We start from the raw sequence: 12968 nt of genomic DNA, 5'->3' as shown, positions 1-12968 counted from the left end.
CCAAACCCAGGCAGGGCTGCCCAAGCCTGGGTCTGGCTGCTTGTGTGAACAGCCTTAATAGGACTTCTCACACTACCAGAACTGGCACAGCCACTCCAGAAACCCATCAAGAAACACGGGTTGTCTCCCAGAGGCTGTTTTGACTGTGCCATAGGGTCTCTGCCCTCCTTCTCCATCCTGTTTGCAAGATCTCTTCACTAAGTAGCACCATACCAGCAAATGTGAATTCCTTTGGATTAGATCTGGACAGCAGAGCATCACTCACCTTTGAATACTTTAGAGGGGCAAATAGACCGAAGAAGCAAATGCTTTGCAAAAGAAAGAATTATTTAGAGAGCAGAACACAATAATAAACTGCAGAATATTTATTGCAGCAGCAAGATTATGTGGCTCAAAGAAGCTTCCTACAGCTGCAATATCCAAAATGTTTTAGAGAATTCATACTAGCAAAATGTGGAAAGTTCTCTGTAGTGGTGTAGTGCTGCAGGGATGGGCAGGGATGCAGTCCTAGTCCCCACCCCCCTGCCAGTGTCTCAGCAGGGATGCAAAGTCTTTGGCATTCTACATGGAAATAATGTGCTGGTCTTGCTATTCCAACTGTGTACCACCATTCTTCCTTTCTTAGGAGCATAGGAAGCTTCCTTATACTGAGTCAGACCCTTAGCCCATCTAGCTCAGTATTGTCTACACTGACTTGCAGCGGCTCGCCATGGTTTCAGGCAGGCGTCTTTCCCAGCCCTTCCTGGAGATGCTGGCAGGGATTGAAGCTGAGACCCTCAGCATGCAGGTTGTGTCAGGACATCCTAAAATGAATGACAGGGAGTGCTCACTGAAATGCACTGGTTCCTTCCAAATGGCCATAGAATGCACTGAAATCGCCATTCAAGAATTCCATGCATTCCTATGGTCGTTTGGGAGGAACTAGTGCCTTTCAGTGGGCATTCCCTGCCATCCATTCTAGTACATTCCTTTAGAGTCTACATGATCCTTGACTTCTTGTAACAGAACCCTGCAAATAACTGTATCTATTCAAGTGGGGTGTGTGGCCATTGGAATGGGCGTGGTCATGGGGCATGGCTATCAGGGTGGGTGTGGCTATAGGGGCTGTCATGAGAATGCCTGCACTTCTGAATTTGCGACTATATCCCTGGTCCTCTGCCAGAAAAGAGTAGCTCTTTCAGTCCTACAGGATGTAATGATGATACAGAAAGCTACCAAGTCTCAGGAAAAAAGAAAGGAGATGATGCTACCTTCCCATAAAGAGCCTGTGCACAGGGATATAGAAGTCATTTCTTTGTAGTGGTCGAATTAATAGACCATCAAAAACAAACTTAGTTTGTTTAGAGCAGGGTCTCATGCTGGTCACTGACCGAAATAAAGAGATTTTATTTGGTTTAGAGCAGGGGTTTTTTTGTGGGGTGGAAGCGTCAAATACTGTAACTTTTGTGGGGTGGAAGGGTCAAATACTTTTCCTCTCTTCCACCTGCCTGTGGATGCTAAAAATTTCCACCCCAGGATCTTCTTCCATGGTATCCCTGGGTAAAGGAGAACATTAAAAAAAAAAAAATCTTAGCCAAAATTTCATCCCCTCCTCTTCTGAAAGATCATATCAAGTCACATTGCCGGGTCTGTGACCCCTGTATTTGGTGAAATTCTTTCCAATTGATTTTTTAGACTTTATATTTTAAATTTGAATGGGATACGATTTGATATTTATATACCGCCCTTCCAAAATGGCTCAGGGCGGTTTACAATTAAAACAAATCACTAAAACAGTAAAGAGCTAAAACAAATTAAAACAAAATAACGACAATTAACAATTTAAAAACATTTTAAAACAACAGTTAATCAATTACAGTGATTAAAAGCCCCGAAATCGAGATAGAATATTAAAACCGAATTTAAAACCCTGGAAAGCCAGGCCAAACAAATACATTTTAAGGGCTCTCCTGAAGGTTAATAGAGAATTCAAATTGTGGATTTCTGCAGGGAGCGCATTCCACAGCCCCGGAGCAGCTATAGAGAAGGCCCGCCTCCAAGTCGCCACCAGATGAGCTGGTGGTAACTGGAGATGAACCTCCTCAGATGACCTTAACGTGAGGTGGGGATCACGCAGAAGAAGGTGCTCTCTAAGGTAACTTGGGCATAAGCCGTTCAGGACTTTAAAAGTAATAACCAGCACTTTGTATTTTGCCCGGAAACATATTGGCAGCCAGTGCAATTGTTTCAAAATCGGCATAATATGGTCTCTCCAGGTTACCCCAGAGACCAATCTGGCTGCCGCAACGATTTTACCAAGCAACGAGTTTAGTGTTATATAAATGTATGTTGCCACTGGAGGGTTCTGTTGTGAATGGGGCAAAAAACCTACAGAAGAAGTATAGTTAAGTAATATTTATTTTTGCGAATTGAGTGACACTTGTTTTTAGGGGGCAACAACTCCCAGCACAAAGAAGGATACAAGGCAGTTTCCCTACTTTTCTGTCTTCTGTTTATTGATTGATTGATTGTTAAATTTATATACCGCCTTTCATTAAAGCAATCCCAAGGCGGTTTACAGCAAAAAATTTAAACACAAGATGGTAAAAAAGACACAATTAAAATATTAAGTGAAAAAAATATTAAACAAATCTGATTAAAAATTTAAATCCTGTTCTTAGGATGCTTTCAGAGATCTTGTCAAACAATTCAAGATTATAACTTTTGCAACAGAAATTTTAGAACTGTGCTTCCTGAATGTTTGATACCTGATGCACACTTTCCCCTAGATTAAATTGGTGCACACTTCTACTTTAACGCTGAACTGGTGTTTTGTACAGCTTTTCAGATGTGAATGTGAAGTGTCTCGTAAGTTTTCAAGGAGAAAAGAAAGTGTGCTGCAGGTAGGAGAGGTTGCAATGAAGAGAATAAGAAAAGGGAGGAGTCAGTGTGGCTAGCTACCACAGTTCTTAAGCCCTCCACAGACTCCAGCCCTGCCCTTCTCTGCTGGGAGAGCTCAGAGTCTGGGGCAGCCATGCTGACAACAATGCTGGCCGGCCTGATATCAGCTGACTGCCAGGGCAAACGACACCTGAGATTTCCCTCACAGCACTGCAGACACTCATCATGGCAGTCCTAAATTCCAGTTACCACCAAAGGGATGTGGGCCCAACTGGCCCAACCAAGAATTGGGACCAGAGCAACTGTGGAGTTTTTCTAACAGTGCTGCTGCTAGTCACAGCTGCCCGGGACTCCAGCTCCACAGTACACTTCCTGCTGCCCTCACAGCAGCACACTCATAAGCTGTGATACTTGCAAAAGCCTGAAAAATCTTGCAGCTGACACGGGGTCATTGAAGCACTAGATATAGGTCTGCTCAGGGATCCAAGATTAGGCACTGTTGATGGTCCCAAATGAAGTGCACTTTAAAGCACTACTGCTACATTGTCCAGCCATACTATGTTATGTGAACATCTGTAAGAACATGCTTAGAGATTTGTCATTTCCGGTTTCTTTCCTGTTTTTGTCATCAATGACATGCACATTCTCATTTCTTTATCTCACTTTCCATTTCTTGTTCTCCAAATGATCTTGGAGAAGTGGAGTGTGGGAAAATCATCTCCAGTGGGTCATCGAGAATGTCCACTAAGGTGAGAGATCACAATATTACCATTAGTTAAAATAACAACTGGACAGATGCCCAAATACGTCAGATAGCTTGGGAATAAGGGGTAGGGAGGAGATTGATCTACTATTTTAAATGGGTCTGCCAAAAATCTTGAATTTGATTGCAACAATAGTTATCATTAAATTCAAAAATTTTGGCAAACTCAGCAAACACAGTGATTTATGCTGGTTCCTATGAACACTCCCATTTGTGAATGAGTGTAAAATATTTATTTTTAATATCTAAAACAAACATCTTGTGGGACATTTAGGGCCCGCCAAGTGTCATTGACATAACTAAGGCTTAGTAGCTTTCCTTGGCTGAACATGTTGCCTACTCTGAGGGTGGCAAGGATTGAATTTGGCTGCAAAAAACAATTTCCCATCAGAGGTTGCCCCAGACAGGTTGGTGCTTGAGCTAGAGAATCCAGATGGCACCATCCCTGATGATAAAATTGTCTATTTGCTGCCCTTTAATGGTACAACATTGGAAGCTGCCTTAAACCTGTATCCAAGATTTCAGGCAGGAGGCTTTCTCAGCCTTTCCTGGGACTGCCAGTGATTAAACCTGGGACCTTCTGCAGATGCTCTACCACTGAGCTATGGCCCCACCCCCTAAGGGGGGTGGCTTCAGACAGCACTCACATGTAGTCACCCATCCAAATGGGCATGTGGCCATGTGTGTGGTCAGCATGGTGTTAAGGGGAAAGTGTTAGACTATTTATTTATTTATTTATTTCTGTACTGCCTGATATGTACATCTCTAGGTGGTGTACAAAATTAAAAATGTTTAAAAGTCACATAAAAATACATAGCAATAAAAACAATAGAATAAAATAGATATTAAAACACGTTTTTAAAATTATTAAAAATTAATTCTAATTAAAAGACTGCAAAAACAGGAGAGTCTTGAAGTTCTTCCTGAAAACAAACAGAGAAGGAGATGCTCTTATTTCATTAAGGAGCATATTCCAAAGCCCTGGGGCAGCCACAGAGAAAGCCCAGTCCTGGGTCACCACCAAACGAGCCTGTGGCATCCATAACCAGACCACTCCAGAAGATCGTAACAGGCGGCATGGTTTATGACAAAGGAGGCACTCTCTTAAACAGCCTGGACGTAAGCCATTAAGGGGTTTATAGATTAGAACTAGCACTTTGTATTTCACTCAGAAACAAATTGGCAGCCAGTGCAGTTCTTCTAAAACCGGTGTTATGTGGTCCCTTCGTGTTGTCCCAGAGACCAATCTGGCTTCCATATTCTGTACCAATTGTAGTTTCCAGACTACGTACAAAGGCAGCCTCACATAGAGTGCATTACAGCAGTTGACCCTGGAAGTTACCAACATATGTACCACTGTTTTAAGGTCCTTCGCTTCTAGAAATGGACGTCGCTGACGTATCAGGTGAAGCTGATAAAAAGCGCTCCTGGCCACCACCTCAGCCTGAGAAACTGGGGACAGCTTTGGGTCTAGGAGCACTCCCAAGCTATATACCTCATCTTTCAGGGAGAGTGTAACCCCATCCAGAACAGGCAGATCTAAACCATCTCTCGGGTCCTGACCCCCCACAGTAAGTACTTCTGTCTTATTTGGATTCAATTTCAGTTTGTTATTCCTCATCCAGCCCATTACCGCCTCCAAACAAGCATTTAAGGAAGATATGCCATTTCCTGATGAGGTTGACATGAAGAAGTAAATCTGGGTGTCATCAGCATATTGATAACACCCAGCACCAAACCTCCTGATGATCTCTCCCAGCGGTTTCATGTAGATGTTAAAAAGCATTGGAGACAGTATGTTTATTTCATGTTATCACAACTGATGATCTGAAGTCTGCTTTATTCCAATACGCAAGGGTGAACTGTCAGACTGATTGCTTGGGAAATTGTTTTAAAAACACATTATGGAAGTTATTTGCATTACATAGTATTAACATTTTATTGCTGTTTGACGTTATTGTTTTATGTATTTGTGAGATACTAAAATATTTGTTGTGTTTTTCACCCAGACCATTTTTTTCTGTGTGTGTAACTAAAATAAGGGAGAACCATTCTGTTTCTTGGGAGATGTGACAATCTGGCAGTGCTTCATTTCTAAAGGGAGAGAGGTGCCAGCCAGGGCTCACCTACACCCATGCACGTGCACACACACAACCTCAGATGCATCCATCTTATTTATTTATTTATCTCTGTGTAAACCACCCTGAGCCATTTTTGAAAGGGCAGTATAGAAATCAAATAAATAACAACAACAACAACAACCCCCAGTGAGGCACTACCTTGCCGTGGTTGTGGGGCTTGCATGCTCTGAGGAAGGTGAGAGCTATGCCAGAGGTCCAACCATACTGGACAGGTCTCACCAGAGGAGCCAGACAAAGAGTGCCTCTCCCATCAACAATATGGTGAGACGTAACTTTAATAAATCTATACCGGATCAGTCATCGCCCGGGACAACAAGGACCGCGCCAGGTGCTGGAGTCCCTGGACATCTGGTGGCAAGTAGGCAACAGGACTCATGATCTTCAGTTGAGCAACCAGGGCTGGAGACTGCAAGGTTACTGGAAGAAATGTTGCTTAACCAAAAAAAATATACAGAAAATGCGAACAAGGAAATAATGATCTGCTATTACAAGTCTAGTCCAACTAGAAGAGGTTATTTAAAAAGAATGTACCAAATTTGGAAAGAGAAGCATCCAGATACAGAAATAACAGAACAAAGGCTAGCAGACCAGAGAAGATCCATTATAAGAAATAAAGTTGAAGCTGAAGTTGAGCTGGAAGAACTGCAAAGAGCAACACAGGCTCAAGATATGGAAGAAGAATTACCACCAACTGAAGAAGTTGCTCAGGCACAGGTGGAGGAGGTGTTGGAAATAGAGGATGCCACTGTTGCTTAACTGTTCCAAAATCAAAACCAGGCAACCTCCCCTTTGCCTTCACCTCAAAAACCTGAATGCCGTTTAACAGAAAAGCAACAAGAACTAAAGCAAAAAATAACTGAGCACATGAACCAAACAACCACCAGGGTTCAACTTCCAGCGCTAAAAACAGTTGCCAAAAAACAACTTGCTCAGGCATTAAAAGATGTCAGTGCTGCACTTGCAGAAATAACAACCAATAATTTGCAAGAAACAAACCAATTAATGTACAGTGCAGCAACAATAACAACACAAGAGCTCGGATATAAGATCAGTGGACGTGTAAAAAAATAAAGTAGTACATCACCTAAATGGAAGATTAGATTAGAAAATAAAATCTCCAGGCTTAGATCAGATGCTAGTAAACTGAAAGATATGAAAGACAAGAAGCTGAAGAATGAAAACATCAAACGGTATCGGATCCAAAAATACCACCTCGATTCAAGGAAAATTAGAGAAGTCCTGGAAATAATAAAGCAGCAAATAACAGCAGTGTCAAAGAAGATTAGCAGATACGAAGCCAGAATTACATAACACAGGCAGAATCTCCAATTGCAGTCGAATCAGAGACGTTTCTACCAAAGCATAGAAGGAGAAACTGCAAGAAACATAGAAACACCAAATAAAGAAGAAACAGTGCAATTCTGGGGGAAATTATGGGACAATCCAATAGATTTTAATAAAAAAGCAGGCTGGATGAAAGAGGTCAAAAAATGTAACCAACAAATGCAAGATCTAATAATAACACCAGAATTAATAAGTGAAAGAGCAAAGAAAATTAAAAATTGGACTGCACCAGGCAACGATGAACTGCATGGCTTTTGGCTTAAACACCTAACAAGCCTTCATAAACAACTATCAAAACAGTTCAATCACATTTTGCAAGGAGGCCAGCGTGGTGTAGTGGTTAGAGTGCTGGACTAGGACCGGGGACACCCGAGTTCAAATCCCCATTCAGCCATGACACTAGCTGGGTGACTCTGGGCCAGTCACTTCTCTCTCAGCTTAACCTACTTCACAGGGTTGTTGTGAAAGAGAAACTCAAGTATGTAGTACACCGCTCTGGGCGGGATATAAATGTAAAAAAAATAAAAATAAAATAAAACAATGGCTAACAACTGGGAAAACTCATCTCATCATGAAAGACCCAGCAAAAGGTGCGGTTCCAAGTAATTATAGACCGATAACCTGCCTGCCAACCATGTTCAAATTATTAACTGGAATAATAGCAGATGAAGTAATGCAACACTTATTAACTAACAAACAGCTTCCAGTTGAACAGAAAGGAAATTGCCCGAACACCAGAGGCACAAAAGACCAGCTGCTGATTGACAAAATGATTTTAGAAAATTGCAAGAGAAGAAAAACCAATCTAAGTGTTGCATGGATTGACTACAAGAAAGCCTTCGACTCATTGCCTCACACATGGATACTAAAATGTTTAGAAACAACTGGTGTCAGCAAAAACATCCGATATTTATTTTAAAAAGCAATGAGCATGTGGAGTACACAGTTAAAAATCAATGGCGTGACACTTGGACAGGTTAGCATTAGAAGAGGTATTTTCCAAGGGGACTCACTATCCCCTCTGTTGTTTGTAATCGCCATGACTCTGCTTTCACAAATACTAAACAAAACAGGCCTCGGATACCAAACATCTCAAACATCAAGTAAAATCAACCATCTGCTGTACATGGACGATCTGAAGTTGTATGGAAAGTCCCAGACAGAAATCGAATCACTGCTAAACACTGTCCGTATATTCAGTAGCGATATAGCAATGGAGTTTGGACTAGACAAGTGTGCTGCATTAATAACGAACAGAAGGAAAATAAGAAAAACAGAAGGAATAGAACTGCCCAATGGAAGCAACATCAAGAACCTGGAAGAGAAAGAACATTACAAATACCTGGGCATTCTCCAGGCTGATAACACCACACACACTGAAGTTAAAAGAAAAATGGGAAATGAATACATCAGGAGAGTTAGAAAAATCCTAAAGTCCAAACTCAATGGCGGGAACACCATAGGAGCCATAAACACTTGGACTATACCTGTTATCAGATACACTGCAGAAATAATAGACTGGACCCAGGCAGAGCTAGAGACGCTGGAACATAAGACCAGGAACATCATGACTATCAATCATGCTCTGCACCCCCGCAGTGATTTAGATAGGCTATACCTCCCTCACAGCTCAGGTGGAAGAGGAATGCTGCAAGTCCATCAAACAGTAGAGGAGGAGAAAAGAGGCCTTGAAGAATATATCAAGGACAGTGAAGAAGATGCACTTAAAATGGTCAATAATGAGAAACTATTCAACACCAATGAAACAAAGCAGGCCTACAAGAAAGAACAAGTCAAGAACCAAGCAGAAAAATGGAAAAATAAGCCACTGCATGGTCAATATTTGCACAATATAAGTGGAAAATCAGACATCAGCAAGACCTGGCAATGGCTTAAGAATGGCAACTTGAAGAAAGCAACAGAGGGTTTAATACTGGTTGCACAAGAACAGGCACTAAGAACAAATGCAATAAGAGCAAAAGTCGAAAAGTCAACAACAAACAGCAAGTGCCGCCTTTGTAAAGAAGCAGATGAAACAGTGGACCACCTAATCAGCTGTTGTAAAAAGATCGCACAGACTGACTACAAACAAAGGCATGACAAGGTAGCAGGGATGATACACTGGAACATCTGCAAAAAATACAGGCTACCTGTAGCCAAAAATTGGTGGGACCATCAAATTGAAAAAGTTGAAGAAAATTGTCAGTATATATTAACTGTGAGGTGGTGTGTACAGCTTTAATTACAAAGTGCAAGTCACCATGTTACAGCAGGTGGTGTAACTGGCAACATGTAAAGCCTGTTAACGAGTGATAAGGCCCTGAGTAATGGCCTGTGGTGATTGGTCACTACTAGTATAAGGGTAAAGCTCAAACCAGAGCAACTTGTCCACAGTGGTAAATGCTGCACCACTGTGGTCCACCCGGCTGATGCTGTATCTATGTGCCTTCTTTGTGTGCCTTATGTATGTGAATGTGTAACCGGACCTTACTGAGACAATACATCATGTGAGTGTCCTCAACTTCAATATATTCCTTTGCTGAACTTTTACCTGTGCATGGAGTGTTCTTACTCATGCAAGTGGGACACAGGTGAATTACTCTGCTATAGGGCGCAGCACCCAACAAAAATGAAGATGTAAAAATATTATGGGACTTCCAACTACAAACAGACAAACATCTGCCACACAATACACCAGATATAACTGTAGTCGAGAAGAAAGAAAGAAAAAGTGAAAATAATTGACATAGCAATACCAGGGGATAGCAGAATAGAAGAAAAAGAAATAGAAAAAATTCACAAAATAGAAAGATCTACAAATTGAAATGGAAAGGCTGTGGCAGAAAAAAGACCAAAATAATCCCAGTGGTCATTGGCACCCTGGGTGCAGTCCCAAAAGACCTTGAAGAGCACCTCAACACCATAGGGGCCACAGAGATCACCATCAGCCAATTACAAAAAGCAACTTTACTGGGAACAGCCTATATTTTGCGACGATATCTATAGTAACCAACAGTATTGATGATAAAATTGAGCCATCCCAGGTCCTTGGGAAGGACTCGATGTCTGGATTGACAAACCAGTCAATAATACCTGTCTGACTGTGTAAACAAGAAATAATAATAATAATAATAATAATAATGGGATAACTCTCAGTGATGGTTCTGCACATTCTCAAGAAATGACATTTTCATTGGCTGACATCCAGAGCAGCCACTTTGGGCCCTTCCCCCCTCACACAGCGTTGCTCCAAACTCAGCCAGTATCTTCTGGAACATCAGCGTGGGTGGGGCAAGGGGGAAAATAAATATTGACTGTTTGTCCCTGCCTCCATAAATGCTCTGCTTTCAAGAAATATGGCCCCGAAGGCTGCATGATTCTCAAGGTTGTGTAACCATCAAGGACTTATTTCTGGAAGGCAAAGATCATTTACAGGGGAAAGAGAGACCAGCGAAAATTGCTCCCCTCATGTGTGCTCTGCTGCTCTGGGATAAGGTTTGAGTTTGGAGCAGCCACTAGCTGCTCTGGATGTCAGCCATTGTTTGTTTGGTAGATTTTTATCCCACTTTTTGACTGAGTCTGTAGAGTGGCTTATGATATTAATAAAAAGCAAGCAATTCATTATATATCTACTTTCACAAATCAACAAAAGCATTCACACACACACACACACACACACACACACTTACTTTATAAAAGGAGGAAGAGAAAGTCATGCTTATAATTATAAAAATGTCTGTATTTTTTAGTGATTCATGCCATTTATAAAAGTAATCAGGCTTTCAAAACATTCCAGAATATGAATTTATCAGTGCATTTAATCCATGCTATCATGTTCTAATTTGGGGGACATTATATTCTGAATAAAGGTAAAGTGTGTCATCGAGTCCGTGTCGACTCCTGGCGACCACAGAGCCCTGTGGTTTTTCTTTGGTAGAATACAGGAGGGGCTTAACATTGCCATCTCCTGCTCAGTATGAGATGATATCTTTTAGCATCTTCCTATATGGCTGCTGCCCAATACAGGAAACATACCAGTGGGGATTCGAATCAGCAACCTCATGCTTGCTAGGCAAGTCATTTCCCCACTGCACCATTAGGTGGCTATATTCTGAATATAGTTACTATAATTCTTTATATAGAAAAGTTAGTTACCCTTTACCACACTTTGAACAAGTCTTTAGATAACCACTCGGCACTCACTCCGTTTGGGAATTCACAATTTCTTTTGTACCACACTAGTCATGCTGTTTGCATGTAGCAAAATCTTTTCTCCCCGTTTTAGTTCTCAGTCTGTATAAGGGAATTAGCCAACTAATGGGGCAGTGGGGAAGTAACTAGCCTAGGGAGCAAGAAGTTGTCGGTTTGAATCCCTGCTGGTATGTTTAGACTATGGGAAACACCTGTATTGGGCAGCAGTGATATAGGAAGATGCTGAAAGGCATCATCTCATACTGCACAGGAGATGACAATGGTAAACCCCTCCTGTATTCTACCAAAGAAAACCACAGGGCTCTGTGGTTGCTAGGATTCAACACTGACTCAATGGCACAACTTTATAAGGGAATTAAAGGAATCATGGACTGATTGTGTCAGAAAAATTCTTGTCTAAAGATGAATATCTAATGTTGCCCAGAGGTGGAAGTGTTAGGGTGGCCTACAAATTTTAAAAATACATAAATACCTAAATACAAATAACGTTGGACAAGTCAGTTTTCCTCAGTTACTGTTGAAGGTGGGATTGGTAGATGGAGGGACTTGCATGGGAGTTGTGGGACAAGTAGAATTGCTGGAGTGGGTGTGACATGAGGTTTAGCTGGAGTTTAGCTAGAGTACCACTTTTGGAATACACTGGTCACCCCTGCTGCATTGACTAAAAAGCCAGCTTGCATTTTGCAGTGTTTTAATTTTGTGGTTTTTTCCCCTCCACTCCTTGGTGAATTAAAAAGATTATCAGCATTCTGGCAGGATAATGATGTCCCTGACAAGATGTCAGGGGATTGCCAATCTGTCAGTGCACTCAGATTACGTCTGGTCTGATTATATTGGTGCCTGCCAACAAATCTCGATCTTCTAAGAAAGGGATTCTGGTTCCGCTTGATGCTCTAGCATGCATCTTTTTAGCTGTTCTTAGGCAGTCGAAGTGGGAGGCAGCAGCTGCATTGATTCTAACTATTGAGTCCAGTTGACCTTCCAAACTGATAAGCATGGGAAATGTAAGGAGGTATTAAAGAGAAGATAATACCTATATTTTCAGGAAACTATATCCAGGCTAGAACCAAAGAGTAAATGTTATCAGAAAGGAAAAACGTCTCCTGAGCAATTTGCCAAAGTAAATATCTTTGATGAAAATGAATCACAAAGGCATTCCCTTCAATTTATTTTTTGACAGCCAGGCACTTTAAATATGTCAAAGCTAACAGTTCGGCTCATATAATACTTCAGGCATCTTTATGTAATTCTATGGGTTTCATATGCTGCATGTCAAATATGAGTCTATACAATATCCCCAGCCTGCAGATGCTGTCATACTTACAGTTTAGATTATTTAAATAGGTCTGAATTTTAACTTTTTAACCCCATTTTCTTTCTTTTGCCTCACACACAGAATTTGCTGATTGGCACCCATGAAAGTTTCCCTCTTGGGACAAAGAGCTGCTGTGGTGGAGAAGGGATCCAGATCAGGACTATGGCTGAGGCAAAAGATGAAAGCATTTCTTCTCCTTTCCCCACTGTGGTCCCAATCCAGATTGGGGCCCTATGCTGCTGCCGTATTTACATTTTTTTAAAAGACAAATACTCAGTTCCCAGTCACACAATCAGCATATTGTGTAATTTGG

The sequence above is a fragment of the Hemicordylus capensis genome, chromosome 1 (genome assembly GCF_027244095.1).
Source record: "Hemicordylus capensis ecotype Gifberg chromosome 1, rHemCap1.1.pri, whole genome shotgun sequence".
Lineage (NCBI taxonomy): Eukaryota > Metazoa > Chordata > Lepidosauria > Squamata > Cordylidae > Hemicordylus > Hemicordylus capensis.
Note: the sequence above shows the minus strand (reverse complement) of the source record.